Consider the following 12,289-nt stretch of genomic DNA (forward strand, 5'->3'; position numbering starts at 1 on the left):
AGGTCTGTGTTGCCGCTGCGATGAAGTTACCGTGATCGTCCCGAGCCACAACATCACATGCCCCTGCCAATGTTTCTGCATAAATGACGCGTCAATGTTGATTTTAACATACCATGCATTTGGTTTCTTCCACACATGCTCAGATTTTCTATCGATAGATTGGTTCGGTGTATAGCTCTAAATAAAATTTGTAGCTAGAACTCGGGTGGTTATCGTTGTTCTCTCTGAGTTCTGGACGGTTTCACATTTTGCTCCTTGGCGTCTTTGCCACCAAATATACCACATAGCTACAAGAGTCAGCCCCACTACCGGTAGTTCATGCACCACCGAACGATAGTCGGAGAAGAGCGTCCAGGTTGATAGAGCCCGAGTGGTGCTAAGCCACTGCATGATGAATTGCATCGACTAGATTTAGTTCGATCCATACCTCATTCGCTCGAGCACAAGTCAATAGACAATGTTGGATATCCTTCAATCCAATCTTACACAATGGGCATTGAGGTATAACAGGGATGTGTCGTTCAGCTAACACACATCAGGACTATCTGCTCTAGAAAAGTGGTGTCCCAATTGTTGGTTGAACGTCAAGACTATTTATATATAACAAAGATTAAAACTAGTCCATGCAACAAAACGTGAGGTTTCGAAGATGATGACGGGCGAGAGAGCGTCAAAAGACGTCAAAGTCTCCGTAACCCGAACCGTCAGATCGGTCAGGTGCTGAGATATATTTATCCAAGGGTCTCAAATCAAAGGACATCCAGCTTTCAACTGTACACGCGGGACGTACGGGCGCCTTCCCGTCCTCCTCGATCGTAATCGTCGTACCCGGTGGACTGCTGCCGTGCTAGTACCGACTGACTATCCGGAGCACAACACACAGCAGGCATACAAACAAGGATGAAGCAATCAAGCAGGTCTCGCTTTCGGGGTCCCGGGCAGGGAAACAAGGGATCGAAACAGCTCTCCTCGCTGGCCGCCACCCCCAAAACCAGAGGCGCCTCCGCCACTGGATGCATAGCGACGCGTACTATAGCCCCCGGACTTTGCAGTCCTGCCATGCCATGGGGGCTGCATGTGCTCCAACCCATCGGCGGATGCATCGATGACCAGTAACCAGCCATGGACCGCGCCGCTGGATGCCCGTCGCCTGCCGGCAACGGTTTTGTCCGCACCCGAAGCCGCAGCCGGGCAGCGAGAAGGACACCGGCAGAGCTCGATCGACCTTTTCGGCGCGACGCACCAACCAATCTAGGGATCAAGCCGTGGATTCGCGGAGCTGATCGCTGTGGCCCACCCAGCATTGATGTTTGGTGTTGGACCCCCAGTGTTCTACTTCTCGAGAAAGAAAGATTACCACGAGTGCTCCGATCATGTCATTAGGGTCGCTGTATGTAATGAGTTGACACAGGGATCACAGAGATGACGCTGCTGATCATTGTTGACAAACCATCACTCGAGGAAGAAGAATGTCGTGAGCTACCAGTGGCTGATCATTTGTCAACAATGATCGATTGATGGGCTGGAGCTGTAGATGGAGTAATGTTGTTGCAGTGACAAATGATCCTGGCTGCCCGCGGTACACCGGCAGATGAGACGCCAAATCAGCACCAAGCGGCATAGCGCGGTAGCAGTTGTTGGGCTGGAGCTGTAGATGAAGTTATGTTGCTGCTGGAGGTTTTTCTTTTCACGAATAGCGTTTTCCCCACTTTTTTGATCTTAAAGACGTGGAATAGGACACGTTCGTAATGTGGTTGACATGTTGCCTAACAAAAGGACACCCTGTACGGAGCCCGTTACAAGTACCGCACATATCGTCATCAACTAAGGGCAACTCCAACACGCGGATCACCTATTTGCCAGCAAATGTTCCGATCAGTCGGTTTCAGCACTTTTAGCCATTCAAGCCACTCATCAAAAATGTCCGGACGATCCGAAATCCCACAAACCGGCTTTAAACTGGGGGAATTTCTGGGGGAGTCTCGACATCCACCATGTTGAAGTTCGATACCCTGGAACAACTCAGAAATCATCTCCGCTTCCGCTCTCAAACTCTCTGTGCATTCACACTCTGGCCGACCGGCCTCCGGGCATCACTTCGACGAACCGGCTACCCGCCTACCTGCGTTCACGACAACGCGACGATCGAGAAGGATACTCCGACTTTAAAGACGATCATAATCAGGCTCCTCCGTATCCTCCTACCTGCACAATCCCCCCTCCTCCTCTCCCACACATCCACTGTTCGCCACACATCGCCAAACCTCCGGCCGTGATGGGCAAGAAGTTTGACAACGAGAATTGGTGGCCGGCGCGTGACTCCGGATCTGGGGGCATCTCCGGATCGAATTGGCGTCGCCGCCCTATGTCTCCGGTGGCCTTGTTGTTCATGCCTCTGTCCGCTATCATGGTGGAGCTGATCTCCTCGGATGACGAGGAGCAGAAGCCACCACCACTCAGTGTTGCGGCCATGGTAGATGGAGATCGCACTGCGTCGCTCATTGATCAAATGTGATTCGTCGCCGCCGTCCCCTTTACGTAGTCACGGAGTCCAAATCGGACATCACGTGAAGGAGGATCCGCCCACCCCGTGTCGCCACTGCGGCGTCCAAATCGAGCGTTGCGCTAAGTAGGAGCCGCCCTCCCTGCCGCATGGTCACGTCAAGGAGGAGCCGTCCTTCCTGCCTCGTTGCCATCCTGGTAACCAATGGAGCCCGTTTATCGTGAAGAAGGACGAGGCGGCTTCTGCTCCGTCCAAGCCACGTCCACGCGTGAGTACTACCTCCAAGGCGCTGGAGCCGGCGGCGCATCCTCCTTCGTGGCCAATAAATGCCTCGTGCGGGGAGAAGTGCAATGCGGCGCACAAGGCGACATTACAAAGAGCCAGGTGGCCTCGACCTAAGTGCTCACGGACACTGTGCTTGTAGAGACTTGTTCCGTCGAACGATCCAGGATCAGCGAGCAGTCAGACGCCTGACACCGGTGCCATCTCAATGACCAACTCCTCAAAGTGGGGTTGGCGGAGTCTAAGCTCCCCCTATTCATTTGAGCCATCGGCGCCACCGAAGACAAGCGACGCAAGGCGGGGGAGAATGCGGCGAAACGCGGGGCGACGACAACGATGATGGCTCGGATGGCGGCAGACACGATGGAGCATACAATGACACAAACGACGTCGAAGGTGCTGGTGGCCTCGAAGGCCATGCCTACGAGGTCACCATTCGGTACCTCGCTCTAGTTTGTTTAGTTTGTTTTAAATTTAGATTTGACTTTTTAAATATTGTATATTTGTGTGAAATATATGAAACTTTGTTAAATTCCGTTTGTTTAGCTTAAATTTTATTCATTTTTGCATTAGTTCTGAAATGGGTTCAACATTTGGTGACTAATGGCCGGCACCCGGCCAGCTGTCCATAGACATTTGATGATGTCCAATAGGTGATCCACGATTGAAGTTGCCCTAAGGCCATCTCCAAGGGCATTCTTGAAATGGACGCCCTCAAATATCTACGGACACGTGCGGACATGTCCGCAGATACCCTCATTTTTTCAGGCAATCCAACATTGTCACCTATCTTTTCCCTATTTGTCCATGGAGTGAGAGGTTTTCACGTGGATCTAGATGGCTTTTTGGGTGGGTCTGGACGTGTCTGCAAACTCCCCGATTTCTCCCTTCATTTGATGTTACAACAGGGGATTCCGAGTAGTCACCCCTGTCCGGACATAAATGAGGGCTGAATAAGCGTCTGTGTTGGAGGCCTAAAAATGCCAGGCCGTCCGATCCGAACATTTGAGGACGGAGTAGGGGTCAACGTTGGAGATTCCCTATAGGCATATCTACTTTGCAAGACTTTGAGTGCAAAATGAAAATAGGACAAGTGTGCATGTGCAAAATAAAAGATTAGAAACATATATGATGTCTGTTTTCCTTAGGGGAATATTGTGTACACCGGAGGTATTAGGCATATTATAATGCACTACATATGTAATTAGCATCTCTAGTGATCACACCAAATTGATAGAAGGAACATAACATTTACACAACATGTATATAAATTGTGACACTTCATCTTGGAGAAGGGATCCATTCCCAATTCGACAAGGTCGGGGGCTTAGGGGTCAGTTTTCTGGGAAGGGAAGGGAGCAAGCACAAATACACCATGATTAGATGGCAGTGATTTGCTGGACTAAAATCTTGGAGGCTTGGGCATAACCGTCTCTGGGATAATTAATAATTCCTTGCTCGTCAACTAGGTTTGGAAACTTAGCCCAAAACTCTACGGGTTTATGGGCAAAAATTCTCGTGGATAAATATTTTCCTAACTCTCCGGTGGTTTTAGCAACAACTTTGGACTCGTCATTCTAGAAAAGGGTCCAGGAGGTTCTACTAGGGTTTGACATGAGGGTATGCTTCTCGATGAAAGACAGACAAAACACTAGGTTTTGGACAAACAAGTGGATTAGGAATTCCTGCTATATGTAAAATTTCGTGACATTTATGCACTTGCAACGGAGTCAGACATCTTGGTTGCGGAGGCATTTAAAAGTAGGAGCCCTAACATTGCCTTTCAACGAAACCCTTCAAACACATAAGTTGAGATTCAGAAGGCTCACCTTGACGCCATGATGTTCTGCAAGTGCACGGGCCTATGTAGCACAATTCATGGGAAATAAGTGTCGAAACCTAAAGAAGCTAAAGAAAGGCACTACCAGTCCCGCAACTACGTTATCACATACACAACTACGTTCACCCAAACCGTAGTTTGGAAATAGTCTATTCTATCATTCGCTAGGAAAACAGGAAGGAGGGATTTTAACTAAGTACTACTAGGATGTAAAATAAATACTTAAACTACAATGAAGTAATAAACTAATAAATTAATGTGATGTTTTATTCAAGCAATGGTGGTGTCTAGGTACGAGTATCTAGTACCTCAGGACATTTAAGGGCGTTAAGCTGTCAACCAAAAACATAGTTGGCTCACTACCATGTATTTATACGATAAAGTAATTTACATATGATGGGCGGTCCATCACATAACGTCGCTTCTCATGCATGACCTTATTGATATGACTCAATTGTCCTACCCCTTGTGGCATAGCAATATGTCTCAACTAAGGAAGACATTAAGTCAGAAGGACCGGACAAAAGGCATAATTTCTATGTATAGCTGTGCTTCCTAGATATGTCGTGCTCCTCTAAATATACCAATTCATGTAATCCAGAGGTCTACCGGATCACACAAAGTACCTATCAAATTTATGTGTGGCTTGGAGTGTTGGATGTCTCCAGCTACGTCGGTGGATTGCACATCTACAATCACTAAGTTACCACATGTAAATAATAACACAAAGAGACACACATGAATAAAACTACATCTGTCAAAATAACAAGCCTACTAGATTACCACGCCTATAACCAACAATTACTAAAGTAAACTCCCATTAATAAGGAGGTTCAGGAGTAATTACAACCCATCACGGAGATTGTGACGGGGAAGGAAGGAGTGGTTGTGCTTGAGTCGACAACATCACATGGCCTAGCCCCAACGGTAGAGGCTCCTTCGATGGCTTTCTTTTGGGCCTCCTCTTGACATGATGTGGATGATGACTTGAACATGGGAGAGATCTAATGAATGACAAGACGATGTCTGGCAGCTAGGGTTGAACGTGCATGTATAGTCAGCCTTCATAGGTTTCCTACATGGATGTAACTTTTGTTCTTTGGTCCAAGGTCACTAGATGAGCCTAGACCTACCCAAATACCTTTCTTGATGTCCAAGGATCTCATAGGAAGAATCATGAAAGTTATTGTGATTCCCATCGCCCAGATCGTCTGGTACGACCTGATACGTATCCATCGTATTTACTTTTAAAAACACTTTTGCTCTTGTTTTGGACCCTAATTTGCACGATTTGAATGAAACTAACCCGGACTGAGAATGTTTTCAGCAGAACTACCATGATGTTGTTTTTGTGTAGAAATAAAAGTTCTCAGAATTGGACGAAACTTTTTGGAGATTTTTGATGGAATAAATAAAAAATATTGGAGCGAAGATCCACAAGAGGGGAGCCACCAGTGGCCCACGAGCCACATGGGTGAGATCACCCTCGTGGGCGCGCCCATGTAGCTTGTGGGGCCCATGTTCCTCCGCTGACCCTAATCTCAAGCCTATAAATTCCTATTTTCGAAGAAAATAAAAGAGAAGAAGTTTCATCGTGTTTTACGATGCGGAGCCACCTCAACTCATGTTCTTCATCGGGAGGCCAGCTCTAGAGTCCGTTCGGGGCTCCAGAGAGGGGGGTTCGTCTTCATCATCATCACTAACCTTTCTTCATCACGGATTTCATGATGCTCACCACTGGAAGTGAGTAATTCCTTTGTTGTCTTCCTGGACGATGATGGGGTTGGATGAGATTTATCAAGTGATCAATTAAATTTTTTAGGCTTGATCCCTAGTATCCACTATGTTCTGAGATTGATGTTGCTATGACTTTGATATGCTTAACGCTTGTCACTAGGGCCTGAGTGGCATGAATTCAGATCTAAATCCTTTATGTTTTATGAATTTATTTGAGTTCTTGATGCTATCTATAACGCCCTGAGACCGATGTGCCAGGTGTCTTCCAGTTATTCGCTGTCTTTGCCATGTCATTCGCTTGCGTGTTGCATCTTGTCATGTCATCATGTGCATTGCATCATCATGTTTTCAAACTTGCATCCGTTCGGGTTCCCCAGTTCCGTCCGTTGTCCGTTCTGAGCCCACACACACTTGCACGCGCCCGCGGCACCTCCGAAATATTATTTTATAAGTGGCCGGAAAATGTTCTCGGATTGGGTTGAAAGTTGGCATGCGGTGTTGTTATAGTGTTAGTAGCTCGCCTGCCAAGTTTCACCGCTTTCGGAGTTCGTTCGATAGCCCAACCGTTAAACTATAGCGGCAGTATAGCCGGTTAATCGTCGGACGTTTTCGGTCTCCGGAAACCTTGCCGGGATGCATCTCTCCCCTCTTCTCTCAGCCCAACCCGCTCTCCACAATCCACCTAGGCCCATGCTTACCCCTCTTTGCACAGTGCATCGACCCCTCGCGCGTGTCCGAAACTTACCCGAACCCGACCCGGACTGTCGCCACCGTTGTGTCCGGATCATCCCCGAACATCTACAAAATATCTCCGTTTTCTTGTTTGGACTCCCTACCTATTTATTTCTCGACCGTCCGATTACAATTGGAGGGACCGAGTAACCCTAAGCTAACCCTTCCTATAAATAGACGACTAACCCTAGATCCTAGGGGCTTGTCCCATCCACCAAATCCTCTCACCCGCCGCCGCCACTCTCTTCATCGGGATCCAACCCGCAGCCAGCCTCTTCCCCCTCGTTTCTTCCAACAGTCCAACCGCATCCACCCAAATCAAATCCTGTCTTCCTTGATTTCCGTGCCAACCCAATCACCCATAGCCTCGCTCGATCCAGATCGAGGGAATCGTCCCCAAGCTCCGATGGCTCCGTCAACCTTCCTCGATTTGCGCCACCGCCCAACCACTTCCTCCTCGCCGGAGATGAGTTCCCCGCCGTGCCCTGCTCCCTTCCTTCCCCATCTGCTCTTTCTTTTCTCTCTCTCTCTCTCTCTCTCTCTCACGCTGCTCTCTCTCTGTTGTCCTCGCAGCACCGCCATGGAGGCCCCAGCTCCAACCCGTAGCAGCTGCGCTGCTGAAGTCGCCATCACCTCGTCCGGTGCATCCCGGCGACCCACAGGACCAGGACCTCCGCCCTCACGCTCCTTCTCCCACCGGCACCGTGTCCTGCTTCTCTCGTTCCCTTCCTCCTCTTTTTTCTCCTTCGCCCATGCCTGGCCTGACTCTCTCCCCGTCGCCTACAGGAACCCGTCGAAGAGCACCTCGACCATGCGGGATCGCAGGAGCGCCGGCCACCGTGGTCCGCGGGTTGCACCGCACCTCTGCTTCGATCTCTAATCCGCGCCTCTCCTTGCCGGATCTGAACTCAGGCGTCTCCCCACGCTCCGTTCCACCCGTTCCGGCCGGCTTCCGTCGACCCCGTCGCTGAAACCCCACTGCATCGTCTTCTGCATCGCCAGACACCTGCTGCTGTTTCAGTTCTTAAGAACGAGAGTAGCAGCACCTCGTCCTCTTATCGTCTTCGCCCCTGGTGTAACCCACGTCGCCGTCTTCGCTGCCCGTGGGCCTCCCCTGCCCGACGCCATGGATGGTCGCTGCCTCGCTGCTCCGAGACCAAGTCGCCTGGCACCGCCAAGTTTCCCTGCCTCGCCTGCAAGTCCATGGCGCTGCATCCTCTGCTTCCTTCGAGAGATGCGGACGACCGCATTGACCCTTCCCCTATCGAACTAGCAGGTCGGCCCAGTGCGCCCCTGTCGGCCTCTCCCTCTCCACAGATCTGGGCCGAGCCCATGGTGAGGCCGCCCCCCAAGCGCCCTCCTTTTTTTTCTCTGTTGGGCCAACCAGTTTCGGCCCAACTGCTATTTTTTTAGCAGACGAATTTCTCTATTTTTGTAAAAACTGCATGTTTACAGATTAGGCCCTTAACTTCATGCACATTATAACTCCTCAGCCGTGCATCGGTTAAAATAAGTTATATATGTAAAATGCTTAGATTCTCGTCTAGTTTCACAATATCCAACTTTCATGCATGTTAAAAATGTTTAAACATGTTTTTTGTGTAATTTTTGTCCATATGCCATGCTAAAATGCTTTAAATCATAACTAAATAACCGTAGCTCCGAATTTAATAAACTTTATATGTAAATGGGGTAGAAAAATGCCTAGTTTAACATGGTGTACTTGTCTTGCATGTTTAACAACTCTAAAATAATGTTTAGGGCAGAACAGTACCAAATCTATAATATGCTCATGAGGAGTTTCCGGACTTGTTGTTCGTTGTTTCCGGCCTCATTCAAACTTGCCTAGATAGGTAGTTTTCATTTGCTTCACCCTCTTGCCATGTTTAACGACATTTAATATTGTTGGGTACATAAACGAGATCGAACTAAATAACTTGAACGTGGTGTTTCGTCAATATGCAACGGAGTTGCATATTGAGCTCCACTTAATTTGTAGGATTGCTTGTGCACTTTTCCATGCCATGCTTCATTAAACCGGACATGCATCATACTTGATTGTGCATCATGCCATGATTATGTGGTGGTTGTTTACTATGTTGTTTGCTTTCTTTCCGGTGTTGCTTCTTCGGGTTGGTTCCGATAACGTCGCGTTTGTGAGGAACCGTTCGACTACTTCCGTTCGTCTTCTTCATGGACTCGTTCTTCTTCCTTGCGGGATCTCAGGCAAGATGACCATACCCTCGAAATCACTTCTATCTTTGCTTGCTAGATGCTCGCTCTTTTGCTATGCCTATGCTGCGATACCTTCCACTTGCTTATCATGCCTCCCATCTTGTTAAGCCAAGCCTCTAACCCACCTTGTCCTAGCAAACCGTTGTTTGGCTATGTTACCGCTTTGCTCAGCCCCTCTTATAGCGTTGTTAGTTGCAGGTGAAGATTGAAGTTTGTTCCTTGTTGGAACATGGAGATCGTTCCTTGTTGGAACATTGTTTACTTGTTGGGATATCACAATATCTCTTATTTAATTAATGCATCTATATACATGGTAAAGGGTGGAAGGATCGGCCTTATGCCTGGTGTTTTGTTCCACTCTTGCCGCCCTAGTTTCCGTCATATCGGTGTTATGTTCCCGGATTTTGCGTTCCTTACGCGGTTGGGCTATTATGGGAACCCCTTGACAGTTCGCCTTGAATAAGACTCTTCCAGCAATGCCCAACATTGGTTTTACCATTCGCCACCTAGCCTTTTCTTTTCCCTTGGGAGTCGCACTCCTGAGGGTCATCATTGTTTTACCCCCCGGGCTAGTGCTCCTCTGAGTGTTGGTCCAAACTAGAGTCATGTGCAGCGCCCCCTCGGGGAAACTCGAGGTTTGGTTTTAGTTGTATGGAGAGCTCATCTGAGTGTGCCCTGAGAACGAGATATGTGCAGCTCCTATCGGGATTTGTCGGCACATTCGGGCGGTGTTGCTGGATTTGTTTTAACTTGTCGAAGTTGTCTTGTAGAACCGGGATACCGAGTCTGATCGGAATGTCTCGGGAGAAGGTATATCCTTTGTTGACCGTGAGAGCTTGTCATGGGCTAAGTTGGTACTCCCCTGCAGGGATTTGAACTTTCGAAATCCGTGCCCACGGTTATGGGCAGATGGGAATTTGTTAACGTCCGGTTGTAGAAAACCTGAAGTTGATCTTAATTAAAACACATCAGCCGCGTGTGTTACCGTGATGGTCTCTTCTCGGCGGAGTCCGGAAGTGAACACGGTGTTGGAGTTATGCTTGACGTAGGTTCTTCTAGGATCACTTCTTGATTATAGTTGTTCGACCGTGCTTTTGCTTTCTCTTCTCGCTCTCTTTTGCGAATATGTTAGCCACCATATATGCTAGTCGCTTGCTGCAGCTCCACCTCATCCTTTTACCTTACTCATAAGCTTAAATAGTCTTGATCGCGAGGGTGTAAGATTGCTGAGTCCCCGTGACTCACAGATACTCCCAAAACCAGTTTGTAGGTGCTGATGTTACTGAGCAGGTGACGCAACCGAGCTCAAGGAGGAGCTCAATGAAGATCTTGTCCCTTGTGTTGTTTCGTTCTAGTTGATCAGTAGTGGAGCTCAGTTGGGGTCGATCGGGGATCTGTGTAGCATTTGGGGTAGTCTTCTTTTATTTTGGCTCCGTAGTCAGGCCCTGATTGTATCTGGATGATGTAATGCTTTATTCTTGTATTTGTGTGAAGTGGCGATTGTAAGCCAACCATGTATCTTTTCCCTTATGTATTACATGGGTTGTGTGAAGATTACCTCACTTGCGACATTGCTTTCAATGCGGTTATGCCTCTAAGTCGTGCTTCGACACGTGGGAGATATAGCCACATCGAGGGCGTTACAAGTTGGTATCAGAGCCTTCCCCGACCTTAGAAGCCCCACTGCTTGATCGAATTAGCAGCCGTTGTTGAGTCTAGAAAAAAATGTTTTGAGTCATTTAGGAATTATATATCGGAGAGTTTAGGAATTCTTTTTACTCCCCTGTCCCTTCATCGCTCTGGTAAGGCATCCTGACGTAGAGTTTTGACTCTTATCTTCTCAAATTTCACTAAAATTGTTTTAGGATCACACGGGTATCTTGGAATCGTTCCGATCGATTTGTGACGAGAACATTGTTCTTGGTGCCTCCTGTCATTTAGGGGTTGTGCCAGTGTCCCGGGGAGTTGAGCTCCGAGGTGTTGTCGTCACAATTTTATCGTTGCAGTTCTGGAATACCTGAGTTTAGTTCGCCGACATCGAAAATCTCTTTTATGCAGTTGTTGGTGAGATAACCTCGACGCCACCTAGTACTGGGGCGGGAGTTCGGGAGTATTGCCATAATTCGTATAACGGATGGTTTTCGAAGGTTGAGGTAGACGATTTCCGAAGGTTTCTTTGTTATGTGTTGAAGGATGGATACATCTGGATGTAGGATTTGCTAGATTTGGGTGAGATATTATGCTTCCCCTGTATCCCCAACACCTGATTGCATAACCGGAAAGTTTTGGGAGTTTATAAGTGGGAATTCAAGTAGCTCCTAGGATATGTTTCCGTCATATGTATTATATGAAATTGGGGTTCGACGTCTAGTGGTCCACCTATCCACGGTTGGTTTTACAGTGGTCTCGTTGTGTCTTAAAGAGTCCTTGGCTATGCCGACTCGGGGACGCTTCGTATGTCATGTGCACTGCCTTGTACATGATGGTGCTGTACGATCGAGCCCGTGTAGGCCCCACCACGAAAACTTCGGACGAAATCTCTATCATATGTTTGTTCCGGCTTATTCTGCAAGCCAATCCATTGTTTTATTTTGAGTTGTGGTATTCGAGTTGCTTCAATGTCAAGTGTTGATTCCATACCTTTCCTAAGCGGCGTTCTCATATTCCTATGGGAATACTAATCCTCCTTGATCATCAAGTGTGTCATCTCAATTTCTTCTCAACCGGTGTGATTCTCTTCAAGATGATCCTATCATTTTTCCCATCCGCAAGATCAACTCAAAGTCTTCTCAACGTTATTTGTTTCATTCGTCCCAAAGTTGTCTTTGTTTTCCCGCCCTCCCACCCTTTTTCTTCAAGGACTCAGACTTCTTAATCAAGCATCCTTTATTCATGTGAAGTCTCTTCTTTCTTTTCAATCAATGTTCTTATCCGGTGATTCTCATGAAGATTCTAACGGG

Source organism: Triticum urartu, chromosome 6A, assembly GCF_056163025.1.
Source record: "Triticum urartu cultivar PI428250 chromosome 6A, HENAU_Tu73, whole genome shotgun sequence".
NCBI lineage: Eukaryota > Viridiplantae > Streptophyta > Magnoliopsida > Poales > Poaceae > Triticum > Triticum urartu.